Source organism: Uranotaenia lowii, chromosome 2 (genome assembly GCF_029784155.1).
Source record: "Uranotaenia lowii strain MFRU-FL chromosome 2, ASM2978415v1, whole genome shotgun sequence".
NCBI lineage: Eukaryota > Metazoa > Arthropoda > Insecta > Diptera > Culicidae > Uranotaenia > Uranotaenia lowii.
Genome location: NC_073692.1, coordinates 204,193,410 through 204,206,259, shown reverse-complemented (window position 1 = coordinate 204,206,259; position 12,850 = coordinate 204,193,410).

The following is a 12,850-nucleotide window of genomic DNA, read 5'->3' as shown; positions in this document are numbered from 1 at the left end:
CTATGCATTGTTATCGTAATTTGGGAGTCAGCAAATAAAAAGAATGGCATTTTGATTAGATATTCGGGTATTCTCAAAAGTTAACAGCATTCAAAATTTGAGCGTAAAACACGTGGTCTTGTGGGCAATCTGCCCCAATTTTCATATGAGTGGTTTTTGATAAAATTTGTAGGAAGTTTATAAAATACAACAAAATACTTATAGTCTTGCGAAAGTGCACATGAGTGGTAAAACGATGAGCTGTAGTTTGACCAGATTGCGCAGGCTGTTTTACCATAAAACCTTATATGTAACTTATAAAACATAACAAGATTCACGCTGATTCCATTAATTCCACTGTTTCTAATAACTAAAGTAGATTTAGTGAACTTTTCATCCATTGAATGATGAAAAAGCTTGTTTGCTACAATAAAAATGAAGAAAAACATCATTCGAAGCCGTATGATAGTATATATTTGAGAAAGAATGACATGGGCCATCTTACCCCACTGGTGCGTCTTGTACAGTTTTCCCCTACTTCAAGCATTGCAGTCGAAGCTCCGTAATCTACTGCGACAATGCAATGAACTATACAGTAGCTAATCACAACTTGTTACTCACGAGGTCGCCAAAAACGTTATATCAACTGTAACATCAACTTAAAACGAACACAAACACACACAGGATCTCAATGAAACATGATGTTTCCTCGAAGAGATTCCTTTTTTCTTAACTCTAAGCGTACATCTTTCGAGGATTTGATGGCTAGCATCTTACAAATGCTAAAACCACCAACCCACCGAAAGCGTACTATGTATGCCGTGACCGGGATTCGATCTTATACCCCCTGGCTTAGAAGACTTGAAGGCTGTCCTCTACGCCACGGGCGGCGGCCAATAAAATATCTTTCAAACGATTGAACTTCAGCTCTGTCTTATTCAAATTTTTTAATATGTTGTCGAGTTTCCTCATTTGACAAGCTGATTTGACTAGCATTAATTTAAAATTTCTTTTTGATTCAGTTTCGGTTTTAAAAAGTTAATTTTTTAATATTTCATTTGAAACCAATCTAAGGATATTGAACCGTAAAAATTCATCTATCTTGAAATTTTTATGTACCAGAATAAGTGTTCCATGATATAAGCGAAGTTTTTCTTGTTTTCTTTGAACAGCGCGAAATATAACAATGAATATTCAACTAACAAACTCTGAAAAAATTAGATGTTTTAAAAAATAACTGAACTTTTCAAGCATTGTGTATTGTGGAAATGTTAAAATTTGATAAAAGTTGAAAATTTTGATAAAAAAAAATTATTTACAAAATTCATTTTCTTTTAGGATATTAATAAGAAATCTAAATTCTTTATCTTGAATTGATATTTTTCGTTATCATTTTCATTATTCTAAAAAAGCATCTAAAATTTTAAACATAAGTGAGCCAGAAATCAGACATTGAGATACCCAAGTAACAATTTAAGTTTTATGCCAACCTTCACAGCTCGCTTAAGACTATTTTCTTGAGCTTCTTTACTAGCCAAAGCGCATTATATGCTTTAGCACAGCTATTTTAACACTAAACGCAGTGTTCGGCACAAAAGCGCTAATCCGCTAATCGCTAATAAGTCCGCTAACTTTTTGTTAGCGGTCTTACTTTGTCGCTAAATTAAGATTGAGTAAGCGAATTAAAATGTTCCACATACATACATAGGTATATTACAACTGATAAATTATTACTGATAGAAGCATTCCTTATGTCATCTATCAAGTTGATCATTTTGCCACCTGTATGTAGGCAAAAATTGTCACTTCGGAAGGTCTCAGTGGAGAAGTGCGTTCTGGAGTCAGACGAAAGGTGTAATCATAGAAAAAAAATACACGAAAAGTTTTGAAACGATACTAAATATTTTTTTACATCCTTTAATCAGCCTTCTGTTTTTGAAGTGAATTTTTCATTACTATAACTGCAAGCTTGAAAATGGTTGAAACTGATTGAATCTAGACTGTTTTTGTAAATAAGGCCGGAAAAAAATTCAAATCCTTCTTTTGTCACTCGGATGATGTTTCAACGCGAGGGGGGGTAGGGAGTAATAAACAAATAAATTGGAATAAATTGCACGAAAGCTTGTATGCAACAAAAGAGCAAACTATATCATTGCACTAAACCTAAAAATCAAGCAAAAGGGGGAGGGGGAGGGGTGACAAAAGAAGATATAGGTATTGAGTCAAAAGAATTAAGATACAACAAATACCTACTGTACACATGTCTAAATATTGTATATTCAAATAAGTTAATTTAAAAAAAAAAACGGTTTTCGTAATATTGATCAACAGTTAGCGATTATCGATTAGCGCTTTTAGCTTGAAGCGATAACTTTTTCAGCACATTTAGCGATTTTAATTAGCGATCGCTAACTTTTGATACGTAAGCGATTCAATTAGCGGCGCTAGTTTTTCAGTTAGCGATGCCGAACACTGACTAAACGTACCGGAGGCAGTCAATTGACAGTTTTTGAACTTAAAATGATGATTACGCCTAATAGAATTTTTTTTCGCAAATTTGACGACAGGACTATTTGTATAATTAAAACCCAAGTATTTTTGAATTTTTATAATTTTTCTAAATGTTGTGGTTTTCGAATAACGCATGTGGTATACCTATTCATACCGCGAGCGGTCAAATGACGGCTTTCACTGTTTTTGCTAAAACTCTCTTGTTTCTCAACCGGTTTTAACAAAGTTTATAGTTTTGGAAAGCTTATAACGTTACTCAAATATGCTTCTCAAACAATTACAATCAATAATTTTAAAGTTATTTAAAGTCAAAAAAAATATGAGAAAACATGTTTCATTAACAAGACTGTAAATCAGTTATTAAATGCTTGAAAAAAAAATCACTATGAATAGGTATATTCAAAGTGTCGGTATGTTTACTGTCAAAGCTAACATATGGACAAGTTGGTCCTGATTTGGCAACGTCTTTAAAACTAATTCTTTAAGCTATAGCTATAACATCCAACAAAAAAGTTTTTTTTCGACCTTAGAGACAGCTTTAAGATAGCTTTAAGTAACCGTTCAGGGCTCCCATAGCTCTTTAAAAACTATGCCATGAAATCTGATAGGAATTTCACTGTGGGAGCTTTCTGATCCTTTTTTTTCTCGTGTAATCACTTACTCTCCCAAGCATATGGTGATTGCATTTAAATAATTTTAAAAATATTTTCATTTATTTGTATCTTAGCATGAAACTTCCTGCAAGCTTAGATTTCTGGTGAAATATATACGAAATAGCATCAACACACAAGCTCATCTCAAAGAAAGACAAGGTTCACCATATTTTAAGCATTTTATAAATTAAAAATGAAAATTTAAGGAACATATAAATTGGCTCAAATGATGCATTTTTGTTGGCATTGAAATTTATTAGTAACACCGCAAACATTGTCAAATTTGTTGGAAATGTCTAGTTTTACTTATAATCAAAGGTTTGTACTGTAGTACTGTAGCTGAATTCAAAGGAATCATCGACTACTTTGAAATCACGTCTAGTTTTAATTATTATAATATTATTTCCAGCAACATGGCTCCAGTTATTCCGATTGAGTTTCACAACCAACATGGCGTTTAGTAAGTTGATATTGAAAATCTTTAAGCAGTTGTAAAACAGATTTAAAATTGTTTTACGCCAGTTAGAAAATGTTGAAATAAAACCATTCCAATAGCCAGTTTTATGAGAGTTAAATGAGAGCTTGAACCACAGGTTCATAGTGACTTTATTCAATTTTTGAGTAAGAAAAGTTTCTCGCAATAAATAAGAACGTTTCAATTTGTTGCTTAGCAAAAGGCATTCATGCAACTATTTATTTTAAAGCTTAGTTCTTTTAGAAATGGGACAGTTATGAATGCGTGTATCTTGAGAAACTTTCGTTTGATCGAAATACTATCTTTAAAGAAAAAGAAGGTTATCTAATGATAATTCATGGATAAAATTTGAAAAAAAAAATTATCGTTTTTTGTAAAAAAAAAAAAGACAAACACCGTCTTAGCCGATTGAGGCTTTACAGACTGAATAAATGACATGGACAACTTAAGATTAACATTTAACACCCAGTACCGAGATGGGAATCGAACCCATGCCATCAGTGGGCTAACGATTACCATCTTAACACGCTAACCACTCGACCACCGAGACGTATATTTTTCTAACTTTTGCATCGGGTAATGTGTATTCTAAAGGTGGCTGCATCCTTCTCCTTCAATTTCTGCTAGGGGAGGAGCGGGCTATATGCGCCTATTAAGCAGAACACTGATTTAATCAAATATCACATCGAATATGTGTACAAAAACTATATACACGTGTGCAGGCATCTGTTTTCTATAAAATGGAGTAATTTTCATGTTAAAATTTTCTTCTGTTTCCAAGAAAATGATTTTATTATAAGTGTTGTCTCAAATGCCGAACCTCAAACCGTGCGGGCTAAATGCGCCTATTTATGTTTTGAACAAAATTTCTGTTTTTTGGACAATATTTCCGTATAATTTCATTGAAACTGCTAGAAAGTCATAATTTGCGTGCGACAAAGCTGAAGTTTTATAAAAATCTATGTGTATTAGTATTTTATGGAATAAAACAAAAGTTAGGGTTGCCATACTATGGAGGCAGTTCATCCATGAGAAAAACTTTATCAAATCTGTTTTTAGATCTCCAATTCTCTCTTAAGATGTTATTCAGAGCTTTGAATTGAAGGTTCAATGATAAAAATCATTTATTTATTCTATTTAACCTGTTATTTTAGGATGAAGGCATTTTACAAACATGATGGGGGCATACAAAAACACTCTATTATTTCACTATATAATCATTTTTAAACCTCCACAGAAGCTGAAATATGTTTAATTTCTTAAGTTCATTTGATTAAGAAACAAAAAAACTATCCTAGTTTTTGTTTTAAGCTTCTTTACGTACAATTTTTAAAAGTCGAAATATTACATCAAAATGTATCAAAACTTTGTATGATTTTTTGTATTTTTTTGAGTTTGTAAATTCATAAAATTCTTTCATGCCTTATGTTCTAAGCGTATCACCCTCAAAATACATTGGTCGGATAAGCTGTCTAGTCAGCCATTTCATCAAACAGCCGTAGGGTCATTTAACCCGATAGGCCCATTTAGGAAACCTTTCCCCTACTTTTCGGTCCAATACTTCTCATTCAAAAGAAACTGTGAGCAATTTAGTGGATACAGCTGTCTGGAATGAACAACACATGATTATTTCTGATCCACTTAAAAGCTTTTTTCGTGGGATTTCTGCTGGTAAAACCAGACAATAACGAAAAAAACCATCATGAGATTATTATTACAGTATGATCGGTTAGTATAGATTGTAGGTTGCGAAAAGTATGTGCTCTTTTTAGGCTTTTAAAATCAGCAAAATCCAAAGTTTTTGTTTTGAAAGTTTTTGTTTTTTTTCCACAGGAGCGGAATTTTGGCAAATTATTAAACTTTTTTTTTACAAAACAACCAGAAAATACAAACTTTAATATGTTAGAGACCTTACCACGAGCAGACAGGTTATGAGATTCAAATTTTTTTGATATAGAGTTTTTCACCACCTTTAGCTTATCGGAGAAAAAATCGCTGGACATTTAAGCGATCAACGCTAAGGTTTTTGCTTATTAAAAATTAAAAATTCTGTTATGAGACTTGCTTTCCCTAATGACTCCTAACCGTAGTTGTCGATCATGTACTTCACTTCAATGCTTGATTTGACCTTTGTGTACATTTTTTACAGTGTTTGCATACTTTTCCACCACTCACGCATAATTTTTTTTTAATAATCAAGGGACCAGCTATCGACTAGATAATGATGGTTTTTGAAGGAAACATTGCATTTTTTTCTCTTGCATCGTAAATATCTCAAAAACGCGTGATGTTAAAATTAAAAAAATTGGTTGTGTAGTAATTGTATAGGCAATAAACTGCTGTCAAAATTTTGAATGTTCGATTAATAGTAAATGAGCTATTAGCAGAAAGTGTCTCATTTCTAAAAGATCTAAGCTTAAGATCATTTTCTGTCATCATAAGCCTGGCCTCAAAGCTAAATAATAAGGATTCGTATTTTTAACGTTCTATTTATTCAACCGAATACTTAGCACAACTATTCAGTGAACCGAATATTTGGCTTAACGATTTTTGGGAGATAGTCGGCGCCGAATATTAGTTCGGCCGAATATTTGGTACATCTGTAGTTTATACCGTTGATGACGTTCACCATCGTCATTAACGGTATAAACAACAGATGGTAAATGATAATATCAAAAAACATAAGGAAAACATTACTCACGTTGAATTCCATGGACATTGAAGTTTTATTCTGTTTAAGGAAAGAAGAGGAGTGATTTTTTCTTAAGAATAAATTTTTCAAGGTTTTTCAAATGAATGTGTTGCAATGCGCACAGGGTTAAGCTAGTTTGCCCATATTCTAGGAATCTACGCACTAACGAAGGCAAAAACTACAATCTAATAATGTTTAGCTGTTGAAAGCATGTTACTTATGTTGATTCGCCATTATTATGTAACAGACGCTTGAGTTAGGAATTTGATAAAAGTGAAATGCGTGGAACTCGATCTTAAAATAGGTACCTATTCATTATCAGGCTGTACGACCCTTGAAGAGAATATGCTGACCTCATTGTTTTATCTGACATTTGTCCATTTTTTCAGAGATGGCTGAAGCCCATGGTGCTTCAATTCCATTCAAAAGCCCTTCACTAATGCCCAATTTATCGAAAGGTGGAGTGAAAAGTGTTGCATGGGAGCATACCGGATTTGCGTACCTCTATCCATATAATGCTATCGACTGGAAGGCAGATCACACATGGACGGGTCCTTTCCTCCCCAGGAATGCCCAATTCGGTGTCGTGCTTGAGCTTTGGCATGTTTTTGACATTTTGGCTGGGGGAGGTTTCTTGCTTCACATTATTCTCCTAGCAAAGACGGCACAATGAATGGATGGTCCACAATTACCTACATCATCATAACCGTCATCGTGAATGTCATCCATTTTTGTGGGGCCACTCATAAGCCCAGAAGAGAGCGCACACACAAAAAAATACACGCAGGCAACCAAACAAACTTGAAATTGCTATGCTTGAAACGGCGAACGTATGTAAATTAAACTCCAACTCCATTAAAATACATTTCTTCTCACTTTCATGCGGTGAATGTTGATGTGATGCTGAGCTGGCTGGATGGTATTTTTATTTTCTACGATCAGCTGAAGGAGCTTGGAATCGGTTGTTGACCAAAAACCGGAGCGGGAAGTGAATGAAGTGAGTCTTGCTCAGTTTGGTGTGGATGATAGACAATTGGGCTTTGAACAGGCTGCTTGTTGCTACTTGAGATGCATCTGATAGCGTCACTTAACGTAGGTATGAATTTTAGGCTTTTCCGGATGGTTCAAACATGTGGAAATTTGAATATTTGAACATAATACGTCGTGAACCAATTATTTGGGGTACTTTTGAAGCAGTTTTATTTTATCGAAAAATATATCAGGAGATGTCGGTATACCCTGTGCTTGGTGCATTTACATAGAGGTTCTAGCAAAGATTACTACAGCATTACTGTAAACATATTTGTAAACGGACTAAAGCAGAGCGTATTTTTCAGTCCTTGAAAATTCGGCATTTCATAAAATATCCCACATTGTTGAAGAGACTCTTCCTTATCCCAAGCATAGTTTATTGAAAAATTCCATCGCGACTGAAAAAACTATTTTTTTTTTCTCTGAAAGAGGCAGACAAAAACAAGTTTTTCTTTTCAAATACCCTTCAAAAAAATTTTCAGAAAAGTGAAAGAAATTTAGGTAAAACTGATTATAACCTGATTTAGGGCGAAAATGTTCAAACCTATAAACAAAATCAAAATCTATATGGGTCATTTCATGTCAAGTGTGCAGAGTGAAAAAGCACTTATCATAAATTCGTTTAACTTCGCCGATGGACTCGCGTAAGTCTACAATAAAAATTCTGAAATTTTGAGAGTTCTTCTATTTTGGACGATTCCCTCCTTCTTTTTCAAGATTTTCAGAAAGTTTAGCAACTTAGAGTCATAGAAAAATGACAAAATAATTGTTGTAAATGTTTTAATCAAATGTATTGATTGAAAACTCTGCACGTGGAACTCGCACGTGCATTTGTCGAATGAGAAAAAAAAACTATCCACGAGGACCACGAGAGCCTCTCGCGAATGGGACCGAAGTGGCTGTTGGAGATTCATTCACAAAGAATTCCAGCAAACAACAACAACTCCGAAGGGCTCCCACATCCAAGAGTAGCCAGCAGTTTTGCCCCAGCTGAAGGGAGTCAGTCATTCACAATCATCAATTTTTATTGAGCTGCACCACAAGAGCTCTCGTGTCGTAGGTTGGTTGTTTCTTTCGCCGAAACGCGCCAGCCATCAGCCGAACAAGTCGTCTGGGGGAGCTTTGTTAAGTGAGAAAGGAGAATGTGTTTTTGAGAGTGTTTCTTGCCTTTCTTCAGATTGATTGATTTAGCACATTACGAAATGCGTGATTGTTAGAGGCTCATAATTGATAGTTGTTTGGCAGCCATGCTAATGACTTTCTATGGTGTTTCACGTCAGTCGTCCGATCAAGTTCTTAGATTGATGCACCATTTGTGGGGGAGAGCCCGCAGAGTGACTAATCGAAATGCTTTTGATGTATTTTTCTGCTTTGCCTTTTTGTGAACTGATACCCTAATTATGACATAAAAATATAAAAATAGAACGTTTTATTTGAGGTAAGTTTCAAAAGATACTCGACAGTAAATTTAAATTTGTAATTTATAATTTGTTATTTATTAACTTAAATGTAGCCTATCAGTTATAATAAACTATTAATTCAGGTTAAGGAAAACACTTTATGAAGTTAAAACAACTTTTCTAATGAAATATTGGCAAGTTTCTCGAACAAGTTGCCAAAGGTAGAATGTTCCAACAGGAAGCTCCATACACTAGTATGCTCTTCCTCAATGTTGTTGTATGTTGCGAGATGATGAAACATTTGGCTCGATCGTTTCTTCCTCGCTGCAGGTTATTTAGGAGATAGACAGGCAGCCTTTGGCCATAGCCCTGACGCATGAAGCAACAAATGCGTCTTCGATAATTCTGATAGCAGCCAAATATTAATCTTCTGGTGATCTCGGTGGTCTCCCTTTGTTTTAGATTGAAGAAAAATCTAGCTGCTGATTTGAAACGCATGAGCAGCTGGCCCTTGCATGGTGTTCATAGACCTGGGAAGTGAACTACATCCTAGTATAAAAAAAGGGAACAATAACAGATTGGACCAATTTCAGACGAATTGGGAGTTAAAGAACTGATTGAAATTTACGTAAAGTTCTGAGAGTGAGAAAAACCTTTGACCATTGACATGGTCGGTCCAATTAAGAATGTGATCCATTGTAAGTCCCAAGTTTTTTACTTTTTTCATTAGAGGGATGGTGTGGTTGCAGAATACAATATTAGTGTTTGGATTTACAGTACCTCTCTTGGTGGAAACAATCGCTTGGGTTTTAGTGGGTTGGAAGATATAATATTATTTCTACTCCATAGCTCTATTCTCGCTAGTTTTTCAAGATCAGTAGTTTTCGAGTCTATAGGGAACAGACAGACAGACAGACAAAAATGTATTTGTATCTATATATATTTTGCTATTTTTCACAAGTTTGTAATTTCCTAATGGAATAAAGTTTATTTTTAAATTGATTCATAATATGGTGATTTGCCAATTGTTGCACAGCTAAGTACATGATTTTGCTTTTTATGGTGTACTAGCTGACTCGGTGTGCTTTGCTACATTTTCCACAAATATATGAAATTGTTGGAAATTATTTGAATTTGATTTTTTAATGGCATCATTTTGAATTAAATTTCCACATAATTCAGAAGCAACCGCTTTGAAGTGAGAGCTTCAAGTGGAGTTACGAATTGCACTACAAAGATGATTTAATCTATTTTTTAAACTTGATCTGTGAGTTAGTTTTCAAAGATATACAATCTTTGATCTGTTTTTAAAAGCTTGGCATTTATTCTTTAATTATGCCAAAATGTACATATGTTTAACCGGAATGGATTCCTCACTCTTTCTCCCTTCCAACGGAGGGGGGGGGGGGGGCGTAAGGGTTCACGAACTATAAGAAAAGAAAGGATAAGTTATATATAGCATACCGACACACCCTGTATCCTCGCAGAGAATAGCTCCGCGCGAAAAAGAACTTCAATGAGAGTGTTCAAAGCTTTTATTCGAGAGCAAAAAAGCTTAGGAAAGCTGAGCTGGAGGTCCAATAGATTTTGTTAAAAAAAATGTAAGTCGGTCAATAGTTCTTGGCGTTCTCGATACAATTGACATGTTTGACACATGAATGAAAATTGTATTTGTAATAAGCGTTTCCGACGGAGGAATAACAGGTCAGTCACGACAATTCTTAAACTATACGTAAGGTTTGCGTATCTTTTTCGTATTAGGTATATGGTCTCCAATGCTTAATGAATACACGATCTATGCCAAAAAACTTGCATTGAAGCCCCCATGTCTCCTTCCGATCTCCAACTGCTGGAAGGATTCCATTTTTTCGTTATCAAAAACCATTTCAAGTGCCATTGGTTCATAAGTCTGAAGCAAAACAACCCCTTCTGTCCCTCCTTTTTCACACTGCAAGGCAGAAGGGTCTGTAACATTCATAGAAACATATCTGGTATTCGAAAACTATCCCATGTCGAATTTGATTCTAATTGTTTAATTACTTCTCCAGTTATACCAACAAAATTGTATTAGGGCCCCCTCCCTACTTCCTGAAGAAGAGTGGTGTTTCAGATAATCATAGAACCATTTCTTGTATCCAAATGATTTTTCATGTCATATTTGATTCCATTTGTTAGATAAATTCTTGGTTTATGAAAAACAATTGTATAAAAACTTCCCTCTTCCCTAACTTTATCCCCAATTAAAGGAGAAAGGAGTCTCAAATGAGCATATGACCTACACTCCTATCCGAATTCCCTCCCATGCCAAATTTAATAGTATGCGAGAAACTGGAAAGGAGCCCCCCCCCCTCTCTCTCTCTCTCTCTCTCTCTCTCCTTCCTATCACCCCACTTGAAGGAGGCAGTAGAAATAAATATTCTTTGAAATTTTCGTCACACTCAAATACCCTACAAGCTTAATTTGGTTCCACTTACTGGATAAGTTCTCGAGTAATGTAAAAAGTTGTATGGGAGCATCCTCTCCATAAAACTTTCCCAATGGAAGAACAGAGGGTTCTTAAAATATCATAGTAACATTTCTCATATTCAATTACCATCCCATACCAAATGCTGAAAATTCTAAAGGAATCTCACCCTTCTTCCTATCTTCTCACTGGAAGAAGAGAGGTTCACCAAATATTCATAGAACCATTTCTCGTACCCAAATTCCCTTTCAGGCCGAATTTTTTCCATTTGCTCGGATAGTTCTCAAGTTATGCAATAAAAAAGGTATGGTAGCCCCCTTTTCCATTCCTATATCCGCACTGGAAGAAGGGAGGGGTCTAACATAATCATAGAACAATGTCTCGTACCCAAATACTTTTCCATGCCAAATTTCTTTCCATTAGCTTCATAAGTTCTCGAGTTATGTAAAAAATATAAGGTAGCTCCACCCCCCCTTCCAAGCCTACTGGAAGGAGGAAAACATTCATAGAAATATTTCTCGTAGCCAAATACACTCCCATGCCAAATTTGGTACCATTTGCTTTAATGATTCCCAAGTTATGCACACATTTGTCTTTTCTTTGAGAGACCCCCTCCCTCTTTTAAGTTTGATATAGCGGTCTCAAAGCCACATAGAAGCCTTCACAGGCCTCAAAAGCACCCACCTGCCAAGTTTCGAGTAAATCGGTTCAGTAGTTTCCGAGTCTATAGGGAACAGACAGACAGAAATCCATTTTTATATAGGGTTAGTTGACCTACTTTGGACCCTTTAAGCGGTGGTTTTTAAATAATCATGTTTTTCTCATAAATAAACAGCAAGTTTACATCTTTCAGGAAATTTATTCATAGTTCATGATCTTATCTGCAAGTTTCAACTAAAAATTTTCAACATGGGTTTCGCCGTTTGTAACAATCTCTTATGTTACAGCCCGCTCAGTCACAAGGACTCTTCAAAAGAACACCCAGGGTCGGCTTTCTAGCACAAGAAAAGCTTCAAGAGTTAGAGTGCCGGAACCAAATCGATTTATTTAACTAATTAACTTTTCGGCACGTTCCCTAAATCCCTAACCTGAGCTTTGTCCCTAACTATTTTTCCAATTATTGACTTACGGTTTAGTGTGTGGTGTGTCGTGTGAGGGCCCGTCGATGCGCGCTGCTGCTCGTCCAGTTATCCCGATGCTAGGTCCTGTAGCGCCGCCTGCGGCACCGCGTGAAAGACCGCCAAAGCTCTCCAGGGGAAATCGGTACCTCGATGCCAGACTTCAGATTCCGGAAGGATATACGCCCCCCCGGCACCGATCTTTGGGAAGCCTCCTGGATTCGCCGTTGGCCTAATGCTCGCCCCTCGACTGCCCCCGATATTGCTTGACGATAACAGGTAACTAGTCGGAACCGTCTACGCTCCTGGACTCGATAGATCTTGGCGCTATCGTGATTCTAGCCCCGGTGTTGACCTGGCTCAAGGAGCGACGCCGCTGAGTATGGCCAGATTATCGGACCTCGTGGAGTCACCTGAAGCAGATTCGGCCAATTCCTCAGTTGTTCTTGGCTGAGCCCGATAGATATTGGCGCTATCGTGGCTACAGCCTTCCGTTTCTTCACTCGGATTTACGCAACGGGTAAAG